The sequence below is a fragment of the Pongo pygmaeus genome, chromosome 11 (assembly GCF_028885625.2).
Source record: "Pongo pygmaeus isolate AG05252 chromosome 11, NHGRI_mPonPyg2-v2.0_pri, whole genome shotgun sequence".
Lineage (NCBI taxonomy): Eukaryota > Metazoa > Chordata > Mammalia > Primates > Hominidae > Pongo > Pongo pygmaeus.
Window position 1 is genome coordinate 86347163 of NC_072384.2, and position 22296 is coordinate 86369458.

The following is a 22296-nucleotide window of genomic DNA, read 5'->3' on the forward strand; positions in this document are numbered from 1 at the left end:
CTCTATATGCTCAGCTGTGTCCATGCCATGAATCACAGAAAGTCTTGTTTAATCAATCATGTGTAGGAGTTTCTTCTCCAATAGCAAATTGGATTTAGAAATAGTTGTATGGTTCCTCTCCATACTCAGACTGATGTACAGCAGATGTGGGGGAAATGCAGAGTAGAGAGCATGAAGAGATATGGAAACATGGATTTCAATCCCTGAGTATTAAAGTAAGCAGTAAGTAGCAACCTCACTATCTACTCCTCAGCCCAGGTGATTCTCCATGCCTGAAAACTGAGCCCAGATCCCTCCAGCCAGGTAACAGAGGATATGCACCTTCTTATCTAGTTCCTTCTACCCTCTTTTCCAGCTCCCCAATCCACACCATGAGATTCACAAAATGAAACACTCATTCTAAGTCTAGTGTCAATACTGAATATCAAACCTGACCTACCTCAATCAAAAATTGTCTTACCCCATTCCCCGACCCATCCCTCTGCCTTTGATCATTTCAGCTTCTGGCTCCTTCCATGGGGTGCTAGCCTATCCACTCTGGTTCTACATTTCTTCCTCACAGCCAGCCACTTCTACTGTTCCATCTCTATTTATCTATTCCTTTCTCACTACACTAAACTCACTTCCTTTTTCCTGTGCCCACCTTGTTGCTATGACAATCATTTATATTGGAAATAAATAGGTCAAGGTCCTTGAGGATTAGTTTTTTGCCTACCCTTCCCTCAAACCTTATAACATTCTATTCACTATCTTTCCTTTTGCCATACTGAATAACTTGTGAGTTGCCTAAATTTGTCATGTTGTTTTCTAGTCTTTTGACTCTTTAAAAAGATACCCTTTCTTCCTATTATGACATTCTCTGCTTCTTCATACTTCTAAAAAGAAAACCTCAAGTCTCAACTCTCCTGGGAATTCATATTTCAATATCCAGACTGGTGGTTCTCAAACTTGGTCTCACATTGGAATCACTTAGAAAGCTTTAAAAATAATATTGGGTCCTGAGCCCCACCCTCTGAGATTCAGATTTAACTGGTGTTAGGTGGCGCCTGGAGATAGAGATTTTAGCACCTCCCCAGGTGATTATAATGTGCGACCAAGATTGAGAACCACCACTGCCCTAAGTAATATGAATGCCCATCTTCTGTAACCTGTATCACTTTACTCATCATTATGAGCACTTTTTACCTTGCACATTGAATTGTCTTGTAGCAGGACAAGCTGCAGACAAAACCCCTCAGACAATGGGTTAAAGAAGGAACAGGCTTTATTCAGACAGGAGCATGAGCAGACTTGCGTCTCAAGAACCAAGCTCCCCGAAGAAAGAGCTCCTGGCCCTTTTAAGGGCTTACAGCTCTGAGGGGTCCACATGACAGGGTCGTGATAGATTGAGCAAGCATGGGGTACATGACTAGGTGGGGGTGGTGAGCAAGGCAAGTATTTCTCCATATCATTGTCTGTGATCTATAGATAGCACAAGTGGTTAGGGTGGGTGTTAATCTTTAACCTACAGACCTGGCCAGTGGTGCTGATCAGTCTGTTATTTTTCAGTTTTTACTTCCTCCGTTTCTTTGGAGACAGAGGACAGCAGGAGAAATGGCCACTCTCCTCAGTCTATGTACTATATTTTATTAGGTTTTATACCCCAGTGCCTGCATTAGAAAATAAAGGAATCTGGGGCGGGGGAAGGGGGGAGGGATAGCATTAGGAGATATACCTAATGTTAAATGATGAGTTAATGGGTGCAGCACACCAACATGGCATATGTATACATATGTAACAAAACTGCACGTTGTGCACATGTACCTTAAAACTTAAAGTATAATTAAAAAAAAAGAAAAAAAAAGAAACCCAAGTAAACCCAAGTGTTCAGTTATAGATGAATGGGTAAACAAAATATGGTATATACACATAATGGAGTACTATTAAAAAAAAAAAAAAGAAAATAAAGGAATCTTCAACACATGGCTTTTGATGAAATGAAGGAACAAAATTATTTCCTGTTTATACATGAATGTTGTTGCTGCTTAATGAAATAAAATACTGAAGTATCTTGAAAAAAGTCACATAAATTGAGAAGAAAGGAAATAGTACAGTTAGAGATAGGCATAGGATGCCAGGGCAATGACGTGATGCTTAGAGCCTAGAAAAACTTGAAATGATACCAGAGCTATACACAAAGAATCAGCAGATCTTTTACAAAAGTAACAAAATGAGATAACTGACAGTCACACTTTCTCCCTCGTGTCCTAAAAGTGTCAACATAAATGAATAGCTAGAATGGCTCTGGTACCTGCTGTTTCATAATGCTGATGATTTGATAACATGTCAGCACTTTTCAACTTTATCTTCCCCATTTGATCTCAAATCACAAACTTTTTTTTTTTTTAAGTAGTGGAATGTCCTTCATATTAATGAAACACCTGGACTCCTCTCATTTTCTCATCCACACTCCATCTTCTTACTCATTTGAAGGCAAACATGAGAAGATTAAAAAGGCAAAAAAAATTAAAAAGCAAGTATACTAAAATAAGCATGAGAATAAATCCTGATGAGCATTGAGAGACTGGATATAATACCTAACATTATTTCATTAGGACACTGTCCAATTAAGATATGTTTAACCTTGGGTAAAGAGTAAGTATAAATTCAATGATCAGATTGTTAGGAAACTTATGCCACTTTTGCAAAAACAAACCAAGACAATATGAATTTTAGGTTCATAGTTAGGTGTTATAATAATAAAATTTAGTTTTCATTAACTGTATGATGGCAATTATAATAAGAAACCAAAGCATTTGTAGTAAATATTATTTTCAAATTGAAGGAAAGGAAAAATTTGTAAGAAAAGCTGGCCCTACCATCAAAGGTACGATCCCCAAAGCTGTCAATAAAAATTCAGAAGAGTTCTATGAGCTTTCGGAAGACCTGGAACTGAAACTGCTGATTTCCAAGATCCCTGTTTTATATGAGTATAGGTATATTAGAAAATTGGCCATGTTGAAAATAATGCAATTTATGGTAGGGCTTTAGGAAGCATGCTATCATTCTGAAGCTAAAAAAGAGGGAGGATTATTTTTCTCTATTTAGGTCAAAGTTTATTTGTTTTGCTCTTTTCTGTTTTGGTATAATCAGGTGTTGTTTTTGTTGTTGTTGCTGTTTCTTTGGGCTTTTGAAAATAGTAGATGAAGACAGGTATACGAATTTGTGTTACTATTGATGACTCTCTAGCAGGCAATTTCCACTTAGGAAAAGGAAATTATCTTGCCAAAGATAAATCCATAGGATGGAAGCTTATTCTGATGCTTGAAATCACAGACAACAAATATTTACAGGAACCATTAAGGTAATACAAAGGAGAAAAGCTGGCCACTAAGACAATAGGAAATGTTGGGAGCTGAAGACAATTGCCAATCTCTTGTCTCATATAAAGGAATTCAGATTTATTATTAATATTATCATCATAATCTTGTTGGCCACCATGTGGATCCTACTTTAAATATTTTGTATATGATTCTTCCATAAAATAAATAATTCTTATAATAAAATTGTTCAAAATAGCTCACAGGATAAACTTTTGTTTAGTCCTAAGCAAATTACATCTACTGGCAAAATTAGTTCCTCAAGCTGAAATAACTGAGCACACAATTACACAAAGTTTTTTTCTTGTTGCAACATGTTTTCTTAGATTTACCCATTATCTAATATACTTTTCAACTAGAAGGCAAGAATAAAGAAAATTTAGAAACAGAAGTAAATATTTAATCACTTGCTAATATTTCTAGGCTGTATACTAAAATTATTTCATATATTAGCTCATTTAATCCTCATGATAAGATTATAAAGCACATTTATTAATCTCAAGACACACAGGATAGAACTGAAAGTAAAGATATAAAATGACTTACTTAAAAACCAACTAAGAAATAATGAATTTAGGACTGAAAGTGTTTTTCTTATCGTTTTTGTGTCTTATCCAGTCTCTTTCTACAACATCATTTTAAAAAGCTAACCTTAATAAATTGTTGTGATTTTCATGATGACATTCATGTTGTTTGAAAAAGGTACATACATATATTCTAAACTTTATTGCCCAAAATAGTCTTCACTGGCATTGTTTTATTTGATAATTTCTGTGTAGAAACACTAACCAGTGAAATACTTTTACAATATATCAATAAACTTCATTTTTCAACTGCACTGACAGAAAGCAAGCCAACTTTAATCAAAAATATGAAATAATTTTAGTGATGGAAAATCATAATTATGCTCTCTTGTGGAAAATAACTAAGAGCAACATTTGGCATCACAGACACTCTGTCATAAAAAATTTGCATTAAAACGTTATTCTAGAAAAATGGGTATTTGTCAATCTCAACCAAATATCAAACACAGGAATAATCCTCAAATCAATTAAATGCTGCTGACTTAAAAAAATAATTGCAGCACATTGCCAACTCAGAATAAGACCCCAATGTCATTGCAATTATGCCTGAAAGCATCTGGACAATGCACATTTCAGTGTGTTTAAAAGCCTATTAACATTTTTATTGCAGGATGGCATGACCTCAATCATTCAGTTAGGTTTTTGAGTAACCATTAAGAGATGTCTCTAGAACATGTGACATGGTTTGGCTTTGTGTCCCCATCCAAATCTTCTCTTGAATTGCAATCCCATAATCCCTATGTGTTGTGGGAGGGACCTGGTGGGACGTAATTGATTAACGGGGGCAGATTTCCCCCAGTGCTGTTCTCGTGATAGTGAGTGAGTTCTCACGAGATCTGAAGGTTTTATAAAGGGCTCTACCCTTCAGTAGGCACTCATTTTCTCTCCTGCTACCCTGTGAAGAGGTGCCTTCCACCATGATTCTAAGTTTCCTGAGGCCTCTCCAGCCATGCAGAACTGTGAGTCAATTAAAACTCTTTTCTTTATAAATTACCCAGTCTCAGGTATTTCTTCATAACAGTGTGAAAATGGACTCATATAACAGGTTCTATTTCACACTTGAAAATAAATATTTTTAAAAATCTGTCTCACTATTTTCTCTGTAAGAATGACTGAGTGTCCAAGAGGTATTCCTAAATGAGAATTTAAGGGCATGGAAAGGGAAAGTAGATATATATACATACAACTCTTAAATGCAGGAGTGGAAAGTGATCTCCAAATAGCTTTAAATAGATAAAATATGCATGTTAGGAGAGCAAGAGTAAAGAGTGAGCACTATATCACTTGTTTCCTGGATTTTAAATACTTAAAACACATAAGAAGAGTGTTTAAAATACTTCAAGCACATGCATAAACACATATACATTCTAAAAGCCTAGAATGACACCTTCATCCTGTCCTTTGCCATAAGAAACTGACCTTTGCACCAATCTAGGTTCCTAGCCCAGAGATAGAAGGGAAAGATATCTCAGCAAAAGATCAAAGTAGCATGTATTTTCCCCTATAGATACTCTCGTTACTTGGATGTTGCTTAAAATGAATCTCTCCCACTTACTCTGTTCTCTAGGGCTAACAAGCTTTGTGACAATGACAGCAGCCAACCCCGTTCTCCCTGCTGCCCGAAGTCCAGACAATAGCTAAATTCACCGCACCTTTCTCACTTGCTAGAAGTTACAGAGGCATTTATTACGCATTCATGAATAGACCAGTGCAATAAGAGTAGTTGCTATTGTGAGTAGTAATTCCTGCCTTTATGAAAGAACTATAGAACTGACTCACACAAAGAGACAGATTGGCATGTTCAGGATAAAGTTGTGGGAGCCAAGCCCCACGACTGCTCCCAATGAACCTCAGCACTGGAATTCACACCCCTGTGTTTTTCCCTACAACACTGGGTAGAACTGAATTGTGATACCAATAGAATATTGCAGAAATCACAGAGTGCGACGTCTGAGGCCAAGTCACGAAAGCCTTGTTTCTCCTGCATTATTCACTTTGAGAGAAGCTGCTCATCATGCATTTGGGGGAAACTCCAATAGCCCTATGGAGAGGTCCTTGGAGCAAAGAATCTAAGCCTCTTGCCAATTTCCAGCACCAACTTTTCTGCTATATGATTGAGCCATCTTATAAGTACCGCGCGCTAACCGATTGCGCCACTGGAGCCACTGATTGAGCCATCTTAAAAGAGAATCCTCTAGCCCTAGTCAAGCTGTTAAATGACTGCAGCTTGGCTGACATGTAACAGCAACCACATGAAGAAACTGAAGCCAGGACCAACCAGCTAAGCTGCTCCTGAATTCCTGCCTCATAGGAAGGGTGTGAGAACATAAAGATTTCTTGTCATTTTAAACCACTAAATTTAGAGGTCATTATTTTTGCAGCAATAGGTAACTACTTTCAAATTGTATTTTAAATCTATCCTATGCCTTACCCATTTTCCCATCATTTCTTGCTCCACTATCTTGCCTATACTATTAATCATCCCTAACCTATCCTACCCCTAAAGTTATTATTGAAAGTATAACTCTGTTCCTGTTATTCCCCTTTTAAAAATCTCTCATGATTGTCAGTAACTTACAAGGTAAAATTCAAACATTTTTACATTATTGCAACCTGGTCACAATTTAGCTTTTCAGTTTCATCCTCCATGACTCCTTCAACATATTCTTTAAATTTGTTTATACCAAATGACTTCCCTTTTTCCAACCATGACTTGCACTTCATGCCTTTTACATTGCTCTCTCCATTCTTCACCTGAACCATCTTTGCCACATATCTCTCCTTAGAAAGATCATTTTTTAATATTAAGGACAATTGTTACATCTTCTCTAGAGTCTTCCCAGATGCTTTCCCCAATATAATTAGTTGTTCACTCATTTGTCTTCCCTCAGTACATTAAATATAATGGTGTTAGAGTAAAAGCTTAATGTATTACATTGTGTTATAGTTGATTGGATGTGTTTTTACCTCCTCTATCAGACTGTGACCTTCCTAGGGAAAAGAATTCTGTTTTAGTCATCTTTTATTCCCAGAGCTTTGACATGCTAAATGAGACATAGTAGAAACTCAATCAATGTTTGTTAAGTAAATGAATAAACAAATAGGTGAAAGTTAGAATATACTACCTCTTCTCTTCTTTTTTTATTCATTTCCTCAACATTAAATTGAGAGAATTTAAAATTCATGAGGTCCTATTTAATTTGGCCACAAGGACCTATTTATTTTACTTTTAAATTGTCTCCTAAACCCATTATCTTCGTGCTCTCATATTTCCCATTCCCTTTGTGAAACCATTGGCTGTAAAGGAGCACACAATTGTATATGATCGCAATGAAAAAAAGATTTTCAATATTGTTTAACTCTGTATGGGAGTTAGGTCAGGGAGGGAAAGAGTCAATGCCTTAACACTGACACGTAGGTGGGTCCATAGTTAGCTGCCAAAACTAAACGAATAATAAAATAACCATTAGAATGTCAGAATAATATTTTTGTGGCCCATAGAAGTTCTGGATTATTTACTAACTCAATAAACAATTGTAGTTTATGTTTAGTTATTCTAATATATTTAAGTTTCTTTATTTCCCTATCTAAGTTGACGATATTATGATTTCTTTAGAAACTATCAAAAAAACACCTTTTTGATCATACTTCAAGCCAAATCAACTGACTTGCCACACTTTAATAAACTTAACATTTGACAGTTCTTCATAATTCTTTGTGTGTTTTTGTGAATTTGTGTGTGTGTCCAAGACCTTTAAATACATTGTGTATTGATAAAAATAAGGTCATAGGCTGGGCATGATGGCTCATAGGTATAATCCCAGCACTTTAGGAGGCTGAGGTGGGAGGATTGCTTGATGCCAGGAGTTCCAAACCTGCCTGGGCAACATAGCAAGACCTCATCTCTATAAAAATATTTTTAAATTAGCTGGGCATGGTGGCACACACTTGTAGTTCTAGCTACTTTGGAGGCTGGGAGGATCCCTCATACCAAGGAGTTGCAGCTATGATCACGCCACTCCACTCCAGCCTGAGCAACAGAGCAAGACCCTGTCTCTATAAAAACAAAGAAAATAAAGTCATAAATACTTAAGTAAAGGCAAATCCTTGCATACTCTACATACTTTTTTTTAGAAATTAGAAGATTTTAAATGATGCTCAGGAAATATCTAATCTCATGGCTTCAAATAATGGAATTAAATTTCTGTCTCAAGTGAGAGATATTTTCCCCATAATTACACAGGTAGAGTACACATTGAAATCCAGCTGGCCCATCCACTACATCCTCAAACTGTTGGACCCATTGAATAACAGCCTGTTGCAATTGGTACTAAAGACACACAAACACAAAAAAAGAGCATTTATGTAAAGCAGATTTAAAACAGACTTTTCACCAAAATGCCACACTCATTTCTAAAGTTTCCCAAAAGAGTTGTCTACCTTTAATTAATTAATTAAGAAAATTAAAGAGAAATTGTTTGAATGACAACCTAAGTGGTCAATAAACAAAAAATAAAATTCTGATAATGCAAAACAATATCCATTTATTAAACCAAAAATTCACTTGATGTTTTTAAACTTCTGTGTTAAATAGCACTTTCTGTTTACATAGTATTATATTATCATAGTTCCAATCTACATTTCTGAACTGTTGAAGAAAAATATAAGAACAGTCATATTTCCTATATAATATTTCCTACATTTTGTACAGAATTCTAGGTGTAAAATTCTATGTATAATTTCTGTTTCCAACTAGGACTGAATAACTGGCACTGGATTAACTATCCAGCTTGAAACAACTATAAAACTTTACAAAATATATGAAGCATCAAAGTGAGATGTTTGACAACAGGTAGCAGAGAACTGTAACCTGTGACATAAGGGTAAGCTATGAGGTGAGTCCCACAATCACCTGTGGTTTAGTCTGGAGGCACCTTCCAAATCATTGCACAAAGATGTGGTGCCCCAGCAGAGCACAGCAGTTTCCTTTTTGTGCAAACTGACAAAACACTTTGTAAAATCTATATGAAAATACAAAGAACTCAAAATAGCCAAAATTATCTTGAAAAATAAGAACAAAATTGGAGTATTCACATTACCTGATTTCAAAACTTATTCTAAAAGTTATAGTATCCAAGACACAGTAATGCTGCATAAGGACAGACAGATAGGTCAATGGAATAGAATTAAGAGTCCAGAAATAGACACACAATTATATAGTCACTTTTTACAAAGACACCAAAAGGAAAGTCATTTCAACAAAAGGTATTGAAACAACTGGATATCCATATGAGGGAAAAAAACAACTTCAAATATGTCTCTCACAATACTCAAACATAATTTGAAAAAGACCATAGGTTTAAACACAAAAGCTATTATTGAGTTTTAGAAATTATTTAAATATTCTGATAAAATCCTTTTTAAATCTATGTATGGTATATATTTTCTCAAGAATATAAATGCCTACTTATTTTCTTAATGGTGCTTCTTTAATGAGCATAAGTTTTCAACTTTTATGAAGGCTAACTTATCATCTTATCCTTTTATGGTTTGTGCTTTCTGTGCCTTGTGTAAGAAATATTTGACCCCAAAATTGCAAAAATATTTTCCTATATTTTCATTACATTATAGAGGTTCAGAACAGATGGCTATGTTTAATGACTACTCTGGTATCTTCTTCAGAGGGTATTTTTGAAAATGAAGAGTTTATCAAAGGTTGCTGAGAATATTGACCTCCATGTCTAGACCAGACCACATACACAGGGGCACAAAAGACAGCTACAAATGTCAGTTTTCTATTACTTTAAGTATTACGCTTTAAAGTTTAATCCAAAGGGGAAAATAAACCTTGTAATATCTTGCTCAATTTCTTTATATACCATGAAATAAGCAATATAGAATATTCAAAATAAAAGTAAAAACAATCAAAAACAAAAAAATTTATTTGACTCACATGGCATTCTGCTGGCAAAGAAAATTGTGTTAAGGTTTATCAAATATTCCCACCAATATTGTATTTTCAATCCAGTACCATCCTCAAGTTACGGTAGATCTTTATGTTCCTGATGTACCCTTTATCTAATTATTTAAATTACATTAAAAATGCCCAAATCTATTCAGTCATACAAACTATATCTTCCATGAGTTTTAAGGAAAGTATAAACATTTACAACTTTAGAATCACATCAAATTTCAATCAACTAAGATGTAATCAAAAGTATAATTTCAGTTAATCAAAATGACGTACTTAAAACCAAAAAAGCCAGGCATGGTGGCTCAAGCCTGTAATCCCAGCACTTTGGGAGGCCAAGACAGGTGGATCACTTGAGATCAGGAGTTCGAGACCAGCCTGGCCGACATGGCAAAACACCATCTCTACTAAAAATATAAAAGTTAGCCAGGCACAGTGGCGTAAGCCTGTAGTCCCAGCTACTCAGGAAGCTGAGGCAGGAGAATCGCTTGAACCCAGGAGGTGGAGGTTGCAGTGAGCCAGGGTTGTGCCACTGCACTTGAGCCTTGGCAACAGAGCAAGATGCTGTTGCAAAAACACACACACACACACACAGACAGTAAAGTATGCATTTTATTTCCCCAATGAAGAGTGTTTATTAATGACTAGTATCCATAAGAAATGCCTTCTTTAAAATCATAAACACTAAACTGTTACATATACTATTAATGTATACATGCACACTATTACATGTACTCATTATATGTATAGTATAACATATGTTTACTAGTAAATGTATGGAAAATTCATTCTGGTTATAGAATAAGGAATAAAAAGAGTTTGAATTCACTGAACATATACTGTGTGTCTCTTTCAAGTTATGATGTGTTATAGCCTGATTAACCTAATAGTGATAGACTAAGGGCACATCTCAATGAGAAACTATGGAAATATGGAGGAGCTTATTCATTCATGTATATCCATCTGGTGGTATATAACCTTTGTATTCTTGATTGCTGACTCAGCAGAAAATTAGAGTGTTACTTAAGCCAAATTAGAGTCACCACATGCACCAATCCATAAACTTGGACTGGCCTTTGAAATATGATCCAGCTAGTAAGCACCCAGATTTCTATTAGATCTGGGGAACACAAAGATAAATAAGACACAACTTAAACCCTCTAAATGAAATGACTCTCAAATATTCTGACCGAAACCAATTAAACTGGGACAAAGACCCACAGCTAATTTATCTGAAATTTGATTTACAAACAAATTTTGGGAGCATTATGTACTAACATTCTTCAGCAAGAGAGCTATAAATAATTCATTTTACACAAGAATCGATTTGTGCTTTTAAGTCTAACTATTGCAATATTATGGATCAAAATTCTTGCTAATGCTCCTATGCATTGCTGCATTCTATTGGATTAGGTAAACCACTGAAAATTGGTAAGTCATTGATAAAATGACATTAAAATATCAATGATTTATAATTTAAACCCAAAAATAGTATTAATTTAAAAACTACAACTAAGTGATGATAAAATGGTAAAAGTATCATTTCTGGAATTACTGAGAATCACAACTAACAAGCATGTCTTGGGAAAAATATAATTCTAAGATAATGTAATATGTAATACTAACATACAGTTTATGATGCAAATGTCAGTAATCCTTATAATTCTTTTCATAAAATATCCTTTGCGTTTATCCATTTAACAAATTTATTGAGATTCTTACATGTACTAGACACTATACACTATACTCGGTGCTGGGGGTATAACAGCAAAAATAGAACAAATATAAATGATCATGCTATCAAGGTACATATTATAAGAGGAAAAATAATCAACCAACCAATCATGAAGACGTACAAAATGAAACATTATGAAATTATATGTCTATGTAGAGAGAGAGAGGCTTTATGTATATGTATGCATACATATATATGTATATAAACACACACACTAAGGGACTTTGGCTTAATCACAGGGTCAGATGAAGCCTCCTGAGGAAATGGTCCTTGTGATAAGATGTAAAAGTTAATTGAAGAAGATTGGGCCAGGCACAGTGTCTCAATCCTGTAATCCCAGCACTTTGAGAGGCTGAGGCAGGCAAATCACTTGAGGCCAGGAGTCTAAGACCAGCCTGACCAACATGGCGAAATCCTGTCTCTACTAAAAGTACAAAAATTAGGTTGGCATGGTGGCACACGCCTGTAGTCCCAGCTACTTGGGAGGCTGAAGCACGGGAATTCCTTGAACCCAGGAGGCACAGATTGCAGTGAGCCAAGATTGCACTACTGCACTCCAGCCAGGGTGACAAAGCGAGACTGTCTCAAAAAAAAAAAAAAAAAAAAAAAAAGGTTACATTCACTTAGAACATCAGAAAGAGCATGTGCAATGTCTGGGGTAGAGCCAGCTTGGGGAACACAGTAAAGTCAAGGAAAGCCTGCATGGCTGCAGGAGGCAGTGAGAGGCAAAGCACAGTGTGGAATGAGAATGGAAAACTGGGTTAGAAAGACAATATGCAAGGTTTGTAGGCTTTTTTAAGGATTAACATCTAACAAAATGAATTGTTTCAATTTAGCATTTAGTTTACAGAATATCCTGGTGACATTGTGAGTAAGCTAGAAGAGAAATTAGCACCTACAAGAAATGCTTTGTGTCTCCCTTTTCGGGAGATGGTGAGTATATTTTTACGTTTAAGATATAGTTGCATTATGCTGCATGACATAGTTATTATTGCCTAAATGTGTATAGTTCAAATTTGGATGATGTGGACTCTGCTAGATAATGTGTGTTGATACTCAATGGGATAATATGTAATCCCAAGGGCCATATAAATATAATACATATTGCATGTTTTAAAATATACATTGATGGTGTCATGAATATGTCATCAAAGATATTCAAAGTCATCCTTGCCTATCTAAGTAAATACTTCCCTCTATCACAAGAATTAAGAGCCTAAAAACTGTATTTGCCAGACACTCTTACAAGAAATTTTCTGGCTTAAATTCTGCCAAGAAGATGCACTCTCATAAAATGTGGAAGTTTGAAAAGAAAGAGAAGCATTGTCCTCCTCCAAAAGCAATGCATAAATCATGTCTTAACTATGAACAAGACTTGAGAGCAGGTAGCTTATTTTGGAGTTCATCCAGAAGCAGATAGCTTATTTTGGAGTTCATCCAGAAGCAGAAGAGGTGGAAAAGTGACACAAGGAAGGGAAGAAAGCCAATAAAGGGACATCGACATATGGGTTACAGCTGTAGTCAACTGAGGCTCAATCCTGCTGGAAACCCTTGGAGGGATTATATAGAATAGACTTCAGAATTGTTCCACTTTGAGTAAGGAGCTGCCATGTTCATTCACCAACTTCTGATCCTCAGTGGTTGAAGGTTGCTCCTGGAGCATTCATTTTCTGACACTCATGTCCTGCCCCACATGCAGCATGTCTGTACAGCCAGATAAAGCCCTCAGACAGAGAGACATAGCTTCTGAATGTATAGGAACTGATCCCACAAAGCTTCAAGGGGTATTTTAGAGGGACCAAGATCTATAATGAGTACAGAGCTCTTAGAACTCACTTCAGCCCTGCAGGAGGTTGAGATTATTGGCATCAACTTTATGATTCCTGCATTTCTGGGTTCTCTAAATACCAGAGCACTTTCTTCTGATGTTTCCTGCCTCTGATTTCCAACCATGTTGTGTCTAATTTCCTGTATTAAATACCTTCTACCTAAAGTGGTTTCTGTTTTCCTGACCATACTAGCTGATATGGGCAGGATAGGAATAAAGATGTGGAGATATTCAAGAAATATTTAATATCTAAAAAAAAATCACCTCAGTCAATAATTACATGACAGAAAGGTGAAAGAGGAAAAATCTGTAATGATTAAAGTAGAATAGAAGAAATACATTTGTTCATATTAGACTGAGGGGCAAGGTGAGGGAAATAACTATTTTTCAGATATGTAGAGTTTGATGAAACTTCAATACACTTAATGGGAATTATATTTAGGAGGCAGTTTGATAGATGCATGAATCTGCATTTCAAAAGAGATGTTGGGTTGGTGTCATAGATTTAGAAATCTGAGTTCCAACAATATTTGATACTAGGTAAGATTTCCTATGAAGACTATTTAAAATAAGAATAGATACAAAAATTGAAGGTGCAAGTGAGGGAGTACCTGGGGAGAAATTTGAGGAACTATCAGTAAAATGTAAAAAAAAAAAAAAATAGAAAAGAAGGCAAGGAAGAAGAAAATTTCAAGACTGACCACAGTATCAAATAGAACAGATCTGGAGCGAAAAAAGAAAACCAGAGAGAGAGATTCTAAAGTATCCTTTGAAATGGACAACAATTAGATCATTGGTAATTGAAGCAAAAGCATTCCCAGTCGTATAATTGGAACAACATTTGACAGAAATAGGTTGAAATTTTTAAATTTAGCTGTAACAGCAAGAGAACAAGGGAGGTTACTAGAAAAAATACATATATGTGTAAATATATGTATTATGAGTTCCATAACCAATTTTTGTGGTATTCATTTACCTATCTGTATATTCAACTTCACAAAAACACTATAAATACAAATACTTATTAACTTTTTAAATATTTATTCAATATTGTTTCAGGTTTTTTTGAAGACTTTGTTATTTCTTTTACAAAAGAATCATTTTGTCTTGATTTATATCTGGGTGGTCATTTTAAAGTACAAGTTTTCCTTATGTTTAAGTAATATTAAATAAAAGTTTGTTCTTTCTTACATACTCTAATTATTTAGCTTCTACGCTACTTCCATGTTGAAAGTGATAAAGCTTTTAATACACGAGAGCTGCCTACTAGAAGCTCAGAAATGCTTGTGTTAATTGAGAATCTGTCAGTATGTTACTCCTGGATGCACGTGGATAAATCATACTGGTATTAGTAGGATTACAATAATGCAATGCAATAAGGCTTTATAGCTCTTTATTTTTAACACAATTTATGGCTTGTGGCACACAATACTACTTAAAATGTGAATTTAGAAAATCCTATGCTAAGCACAGTGGAAGCAGCATTTTTTTTCCTGTTTTAGAATTTACATCTGCAGTACTCAAAAAATTCCACGGGTCTGTCATCAATAAACAGTACTAGATTATATGCTAAACACCGGAGATACAAGGATCAGAGAGATATGCCTTAGGACTTTTTTTTCAAACCACAGCTTGACACCAATTAGAGATTTGTTAAATCAGTATCTTAGGTTGCACTGATGTTTCTAATGGGATGGAAAGGAAGGAATGACAATGGAATGGGATGGAAAATATTTGCATACATTACCTATTACAAATATAAATATTATTTCATGAAATTGAATTTCAGTTTTATACATTACTCATATAAGGATGTGTTTGGTGATAGACATGCAAATAGAGCATTTCAAAATAATAATATAAGTGCTATGATGAAAAGATATTCCAGTCATATATAAGCTAGAGAAAAGGGATTTAACCCAGCCTGCAGAGACACAGGAATCTTTAAGAAGGAAATAAATGCAGTATTTACCAGTTATACTAATCAACATCAGGTTATTCATTAAATAAAATCCTAAATGTATTGTAGAAGAACAATTTGAAGTGGTGCTATTGGAAATATTTTTATGCCTTATAAAATTCTGTAAAATACTGCTTAGATATTAAGCTACAATGACGTGACCATTAACCCCACTGAAAAATAGTTATAGCCAGTTATGGCAGCCTGTGCCTATAAATCTTAACGATTTGGGAGGCTGAGGTGGGAGGATGGCTTCAGACCAGGAGTTCAAGACCACCCTGGGCAACATAGTGACATCCTATCTAATCAAAAATAAAATAAAATTAGCCAGGCATGGTGGTTCAAGCCTGTAGTCTTTACTACTCAAGAGGCTACGGCAGAGGATTGTTGAGTCCCGGAGTTCAAGGCTGCAGCGAGCTATGATCACAGCCCAGATGACAGACCAAGACTTTGTCTCTAAAAGAAAAAAAAAAATTAAACAAAATACTAATATAATAATTTTTTCCACAATTTTCGTTTTACAGTTCACTTTTCTTTTTTTTTTTTCTTTTTTTTCTTTTTTTGAGATGGAGTCTATGTCGCCCAGGCTGGAGTACAGTGGCACGATCTCAGCTCAATACAACCTCGACCTCCCAGGGTCAAGAGATTCTTCTGCCTCAGCCTCCTAAGTAGCTGGGATTGCATCTGGCTAATTTTTGTATTTTTAGTAGAGATGGAGTTTCACCCTGTTGGCCAGGCTGGTCTCAAAACTCCTGACCTCGGGTGATCGCCCATCTCAGCCTCCCAAAGTGTTGGGATTACAGGCATGAGCCACTACACCCGGCCTAGAGTATACTTTTCAATTTATAGTTAAAAATATGTCTTGAAAGAAATAATGTTACTCCTATTTGGATTTTTTTCAAATTAACTTTTTTACTATTTAAAGTCGGTAGCTCCATATTAAGAAGAGGAAGCATAAATACTGAATGCAGCATACAAATTTGAAACATTTACATTAGGTTTCAGAACATTTTCACCAATGTTCTATGGAACAATGGACATATTCTATGTTCAATGGACACACTCACCTTGATTCTATCTTTGATTTTTTTTACAATTCTGCAAGGCCTCTAAGTAATAGAATGCTACAGGTTTCAATAACCAGTTACATGGTGATGATACTCAAGTCTATATTCAGTTCCAGGTCTGTATTTTCCAGTATTGAACAGCTCCTTTTGTATATTCCACAAATACCTCAAAATCAGCCATCTTCTAAATAAATTTATTATTTTATACCAAAAATAAGATTCCCTATGTACAGTAGAGTACATAACCAGCTATGTGGTTAGTAGCACCATCATCTAACTAGTCACTTGAGCAAGAAAACTAGTAGTTATCTGAGATTCTCTCCTCTCCATTATATTACCATTTTCAATTAGTTAATAAGACTAGAGGATTTTCCAAACTCAATTTACCCCTCCCTCCCTCCCTCTTCTTTATTCACCTTCCACTGCTTTAGTTCAACTCCTCACTTACACAAATTTAGTATCCTCCCTACCTCCCATCTTCTTCTCTAACTCAACTTCCTCTCTGCTGTCAGAGTAACATTTCTGTAACAGAAATTAAACTACGTCATTCCTCTACTTAAAATTCTGTAATGGCTCCTTATTTCTGATAAAATAAGATCCTTAGTATATAAGGTCCTTCTACTACCTACTGCCTTGTCTCAAAAACAGTAATTCTATCTTAACATCATTATATCTGCAGCCCAACTCTTTAACAAGCTTACTGTTGGTACCTGCTTTCTAGCCACAACTCCCATCACCCTTTCTGCCTCACATGATGCACATCATTTTTCTAGAAGGACTAAATCATCCGCCAGTGCCACAGGACATAAATCTATCTCAAGCTGTGACTTTTCACAGGCTGGTCCTTTACCTGCTGTTACAGGTTTCTTTTTACAATTCATGCTCCAAGACTCAGTAAAATGTTCCTATATGGTTTCATGCCTTTTTTCCTAATTTTTTTGGATTTTTTTCCAAAATTTCCAACTTTTCAAGACAAAATTAACTATTGCCTCTTCTCTATTACTGTTGCCCTTTGTAGATTTATTATTATTATATTTATTATTAGTATTTTATCAACATAATTGATTTGATTATTTTAACACTTATAATATTGCTGTAACTGCTCAGGTTTTTAACACCACTCCTAGATATTGAACCTTCAAAGTTCAGGATTCTATTCATTTTTATATCTCCAGCATCCATCACAGTCTGGCTCCCAGGAAGTGAACTTAATAAAGGTCTGTTGAATAAACATATCAACATGAGACAAAAATAATATAATTAAGTGATTGGTTGTTACTTTAAATGTTCTCCTCTGAAAAGACATTATGATTAGGGTGTGTGATCATTAGGCTACATCCAAATTAATCTTGGAGATGATCATTGTTGTCATATGTTTATATGCAATCAAAATATTATGGTTATTAGGTTGCTTTTGTCTTTTCCATATCAGAGAGACAAATTTCAACTTTGTCAGGATTTTTTTGTACACCACATCATGTACTTTGCAGCATGGAATATTCTTTTTCAACCCCTAACAGCAAGGGGTAAGGAGGTGGACATAAGAAAGGCTAACTGGGTATGAATGGATCTTGGGACAATTATGCCTCTCTCCATGGCTTGGTTAACAGGACCCTCGACATTTTGCTCATGATCCATTTATCAGACTGTAATTTCTAGTATTCACTTTCTTCCTTCATGAAAATCCAAACTGTTTATCTTTAGGTGCTTACCTTAAAAACAAAAGTTGCTCAGGCTGGGTGTGGTGGCACACTCCTTTTTTGGAGGAGCATTTTGGGAGGCATGGTGGGCAGACTGCTTGAGCCCAGGAGTTTGAGACCAGCCTGGGAAACATGGAGAAACCCCGTCTCTACAAAACAAAACAAAACAAAACAAAACAAAAGTTAGTCAGCCTGGTGGCATGCATCTGTGATCCCAGCTACTCAGGAGCCTGATGTGGAAGAAACACCTGAGCCTGGGAAGTCGAGGCTGCAGTGAATCGTGATTGCACCACTGTACCTCCAGCCTGGGTGATGGAGTAAGACCCTATCACTAAATAAATAAATAAACTAAATTTTTTTTAAGTTGCTAATCAAATCGGATTGGACCACAAACCCATGAGTGAGCCCAGCTAACATTAAGTAGACCCAACCAGCCTACCCATACATTCACAAGCAAAAAATCAGTGCATGTTTTATGTCACTGCTATTTTGTGGTTGCTTATCTCATAGCATTATTGTGGCAATGGATAGCTGAAACAGAATCCTAGTTCAGAAAGTCTCCATTTAAAGTCTATCAGTAACAGGTATTTGTGAGAGTTTGCCAGCCCTTTAGTATCCATTTATAGCAATCTTTGGAGAGATGTAGATTTGCCTTCTCTTCTCCCACTGATGGGAGACCAGGCACAGTAGGCAATATAAAAAGAATTAGACCTGAATGTCTGGAAAGCAAAGTTTTAGCTGTGGCTGTACTACTAGGTAATAGGGGCCTCAGACAAGTTAAAATAAGATAATATTAAGATTACAGTTGTTCCCAAATCTGACTATAAAAGTACTGGAGAAATTTTCCAGTGACATTGTTTTTGACGTAAATTCCCAGTAGTTCAGAGGTGGTACTATAAAAAAGCTTTTAAAAGTTGGTTTTCTCCAAGATTAGGGGTCTCAAATCCTCATTTGTATTTGCAAGTTATTTTTATGGGTCATTCCAGATTATTTTTTATCATTCTTTTCTTTGGTGAGCTATTGGTATGAATAATATTACTTAGAAAATAAGTGGTGCATTAACACCAAAAAATGAATACAGCCCCTCTCTAATGATGAATTAACCACTCCAATGTGAAAAGGTCTACGTATTTTCTAAGTAAAATGGTGTTTACAATCTACAGTCTGGTTGTGATAGGCAGAATTCTAAGATTTCTGGTCCCTGGTGTATACAAACACCTTCTCTCATTCAAACAAACACTAATCTAGGTGCTAGTGTGAAAGCATTTTATAGATGTAATTAAGCTCCCAAATCAGTTGACCTTAAAGTAGAAAGACTACAATCGCAGAGAGTCTGGCCTGATCACATGAGCCCTAAAAAGGATACAGGTTCTTCCTGATAGAAAAGATTCAAAGCATCAGAGGACTCCATGTCAGGGAGATTATCTAATGCTGGCTTTGAATATAGAGAGGGCCACAGAGCAAAGAATGCAGGTGGCCTCTAGGAGTGGAGAGCAGCCCCTAGATGACTGTCAGCAAGGAAATGGGGACCTCAGTACTACAACCACAAGAAATTAAATCTTGCCACAACCACATGAGCTCCAGACAAGAAGACAGCTAAAACAACATCTTGATTTTAGCTTTCTGGGACCTTCAGCTAAGCCATGGTCAGACTTCTGACCTATAGCAGTGTGGGATAATAAATGGCTATTTCTTCAAGCAGTAAAGTTTGTGGAAATTTGTTGTACAACATTACAAACCTAACACACTAATATAAAGGGTTCTGTATTTGAATTTTGGAATTTAGGAAAGCTGAGTTCCTGGGTCCATTTCTGTAATTGATTAGATAGCCTAAAACAAGGCAATGGCTTTCCTTAATGCCTTCCCTTAGCCTGTAGAATCCCATAACAAAGCAGCTTAATATTACACAAAGTAATATATTCAGAATTTAAATACCTCCTTAAAACAAATGAAGAAATAAAATATTCACTTTGTTTTTCTTTTCTTACATTGTGAAGAAACCCTCCTATCTGTCATAAAAATGACTTGATTTTAATTAGGAGTCTAACAAAAAAAGTAACTACGATATTCCAAAAAAAGCTCAGCCATCAGTTCTGGCAAACATTCTATTAATAAATGATGTTACTAGTACTTTATGTATTTAATTTTAATGCTTCTGAAATAATTATTGATATTATAATTTATTATTTAAGTCTACTATTCTATAAGTAAATCTAGGTTAATCTGGCAGAAACCACTGCTCTGAACTCAGTGGAAAAAAAGGAGAGAGAGAAATCTATTCAGTTTACCTTGTAAAATACTCTGAGCAATCTCTTTAAAGCACACATACAAAAATAAGAATTTAGAATTTAACAATTCAGAATTTCAGCGATTTTCATTTAGAATTTCAGCAATTTACATTCTTTTAATAATTGCTTCAGTGTTGATGTTATTAAAATAAAGTACCTGCATTTGCCGTGATGAAGTATCAACACAAGTCATTTGTTTTACAAGAGGTATTGGCTGCCATCTCTTGGACTGTGTGAGCATTGTGCTTCAAAAAGAATAAACAAATTAAACCCTCAGCCTTTGCAAAAATTTCTTCACAAAAGAAATTAAAAAAAAAGGGTAAATAGTTGAGCAGCAAACAAATATTAATTGCATGTATTTGATTATTTCACTTAGAAATATGACTTACGTATGTGGTTAATTTTTCTTGGATGTGTTTTTAAAAGGTTCCAAACAGGAGGCAAATAAATGTATACATTATCCTAATTTTAGATTTTATGTTTTTATTTAAAATATTATTTGCACACTTTCACTTAATGATTTTTCCATCTTATTCTATAGTTATGGCTACAACACTAGTCACTTCTCTCTTTAATATATGAGTTAAGATGCCAAGTCTGATTCCTTTCTTCTGAACCTAATTGACAGTACAAATCCTTCAGAGATAAATAATTATGGTTTCTCACTAGGATCAAGTTTATTTTCATCTTACAGATATCATGTGGTTGAAACTAATAGGACAAAGAGAACGCATAATTATTGATATAAAACTAAACTACACTCATTTTATGGAAGTTAGTGATAAAAACTCACATTTCAATCTTCTCTCCATTCATGATTGATTCTGTATGGCATCTGTACATACTTTTTTAAATTTTATAAATTAATGATTTTCTAAAAGAAGAAAGTATTTGAGAAGACTCAGTCTCTAAATATATATTTAATTTTACCTATAAGATACCTAACGTGAAAGACTATAAAAGTAAAAACCAAAAAATATTAAAAACAAAGGCAGTTTTTCTGTCATATAAAAGGAAATTGTATCACAACCTACAAATAACCAAATGTAAATTAAATGAGTCTGTTTTTATAGTAATAACTGTGAATAAATGCAAACATCATACTCCCATCGGAGCTCACTATGTATGTGAGAAGTAGAAACCTCCCTTGGCAATTATTGTGTAGTAATAGTGTGTAGTTTTGTAATAGAACATTTTGTTACTTTTTAAAACTTTGGGTTTCTATTATTAAATGTTCTATTAAACAATTTGAGATAGTAAAAAGAAAACCATTTAATTGCTTCTGAGGTTGTGAAAACTCCTTGGGTATTTGAAATGATCTAACTTTAAAATAATTATTATTATGTTGTTAAGAATTGAGTGTTCATGTAATTCATAATTATTTGCCTTCTCACCAGGCAGATCATCTAGGATGAAATTACAGAAAAATTAAGGAATGGTGTATCAGATATACAAGCAGTTTTGAATTCAAATTTGATTATTTAAGTAGTAAAACTCACATGGCTTAATTTCTTAATTACCTAGGCAAAAACTTCAATTGAAATACCAAATATGTGGAAAGAAGAAAATATATGAATACAAAGAGAATCCTGACTCTTCTCACCAAGAGAAGAACAGGGTTGATGTTGCTGGTTTAGAGCTGTAAAGTTGTGACACCTGGTGGATATTGTTGAAAAGGCACGTGATACAGCAAAAGAAACTACTGACAGAGTAAACAGACAACCTACAGAATGGAAGAAAATATTTGCAAACTATGCATCTGACAAATCTATAAGTAACTTCAAACAAATTTAGAAGAGAAAAA

At 35.0% G+C, this 22296-nt stretch overlaps 1 long non-coding RNA gene across 1 annotated transcript in view; it reads right to left on the reverse strand.

Annotated features, from left to right (window-relative positions):
* Positions 1-22296, reverse strand: part of LOC129031418 (uncharacterized) — a 60283-nt gene that overhangs the window by 16554 nt on the left and 21433 nt on the right. Inside the window, exon 3 of the long non-coding RNA XR_008501034.2 lies at positions 18217-18353. This is a non-coding gene — a long non-coding RNA (uncharacterized LOC129031418). The remainder of the gene's footprint in view (positions 1-18216; positions 18354-22296) is intronic.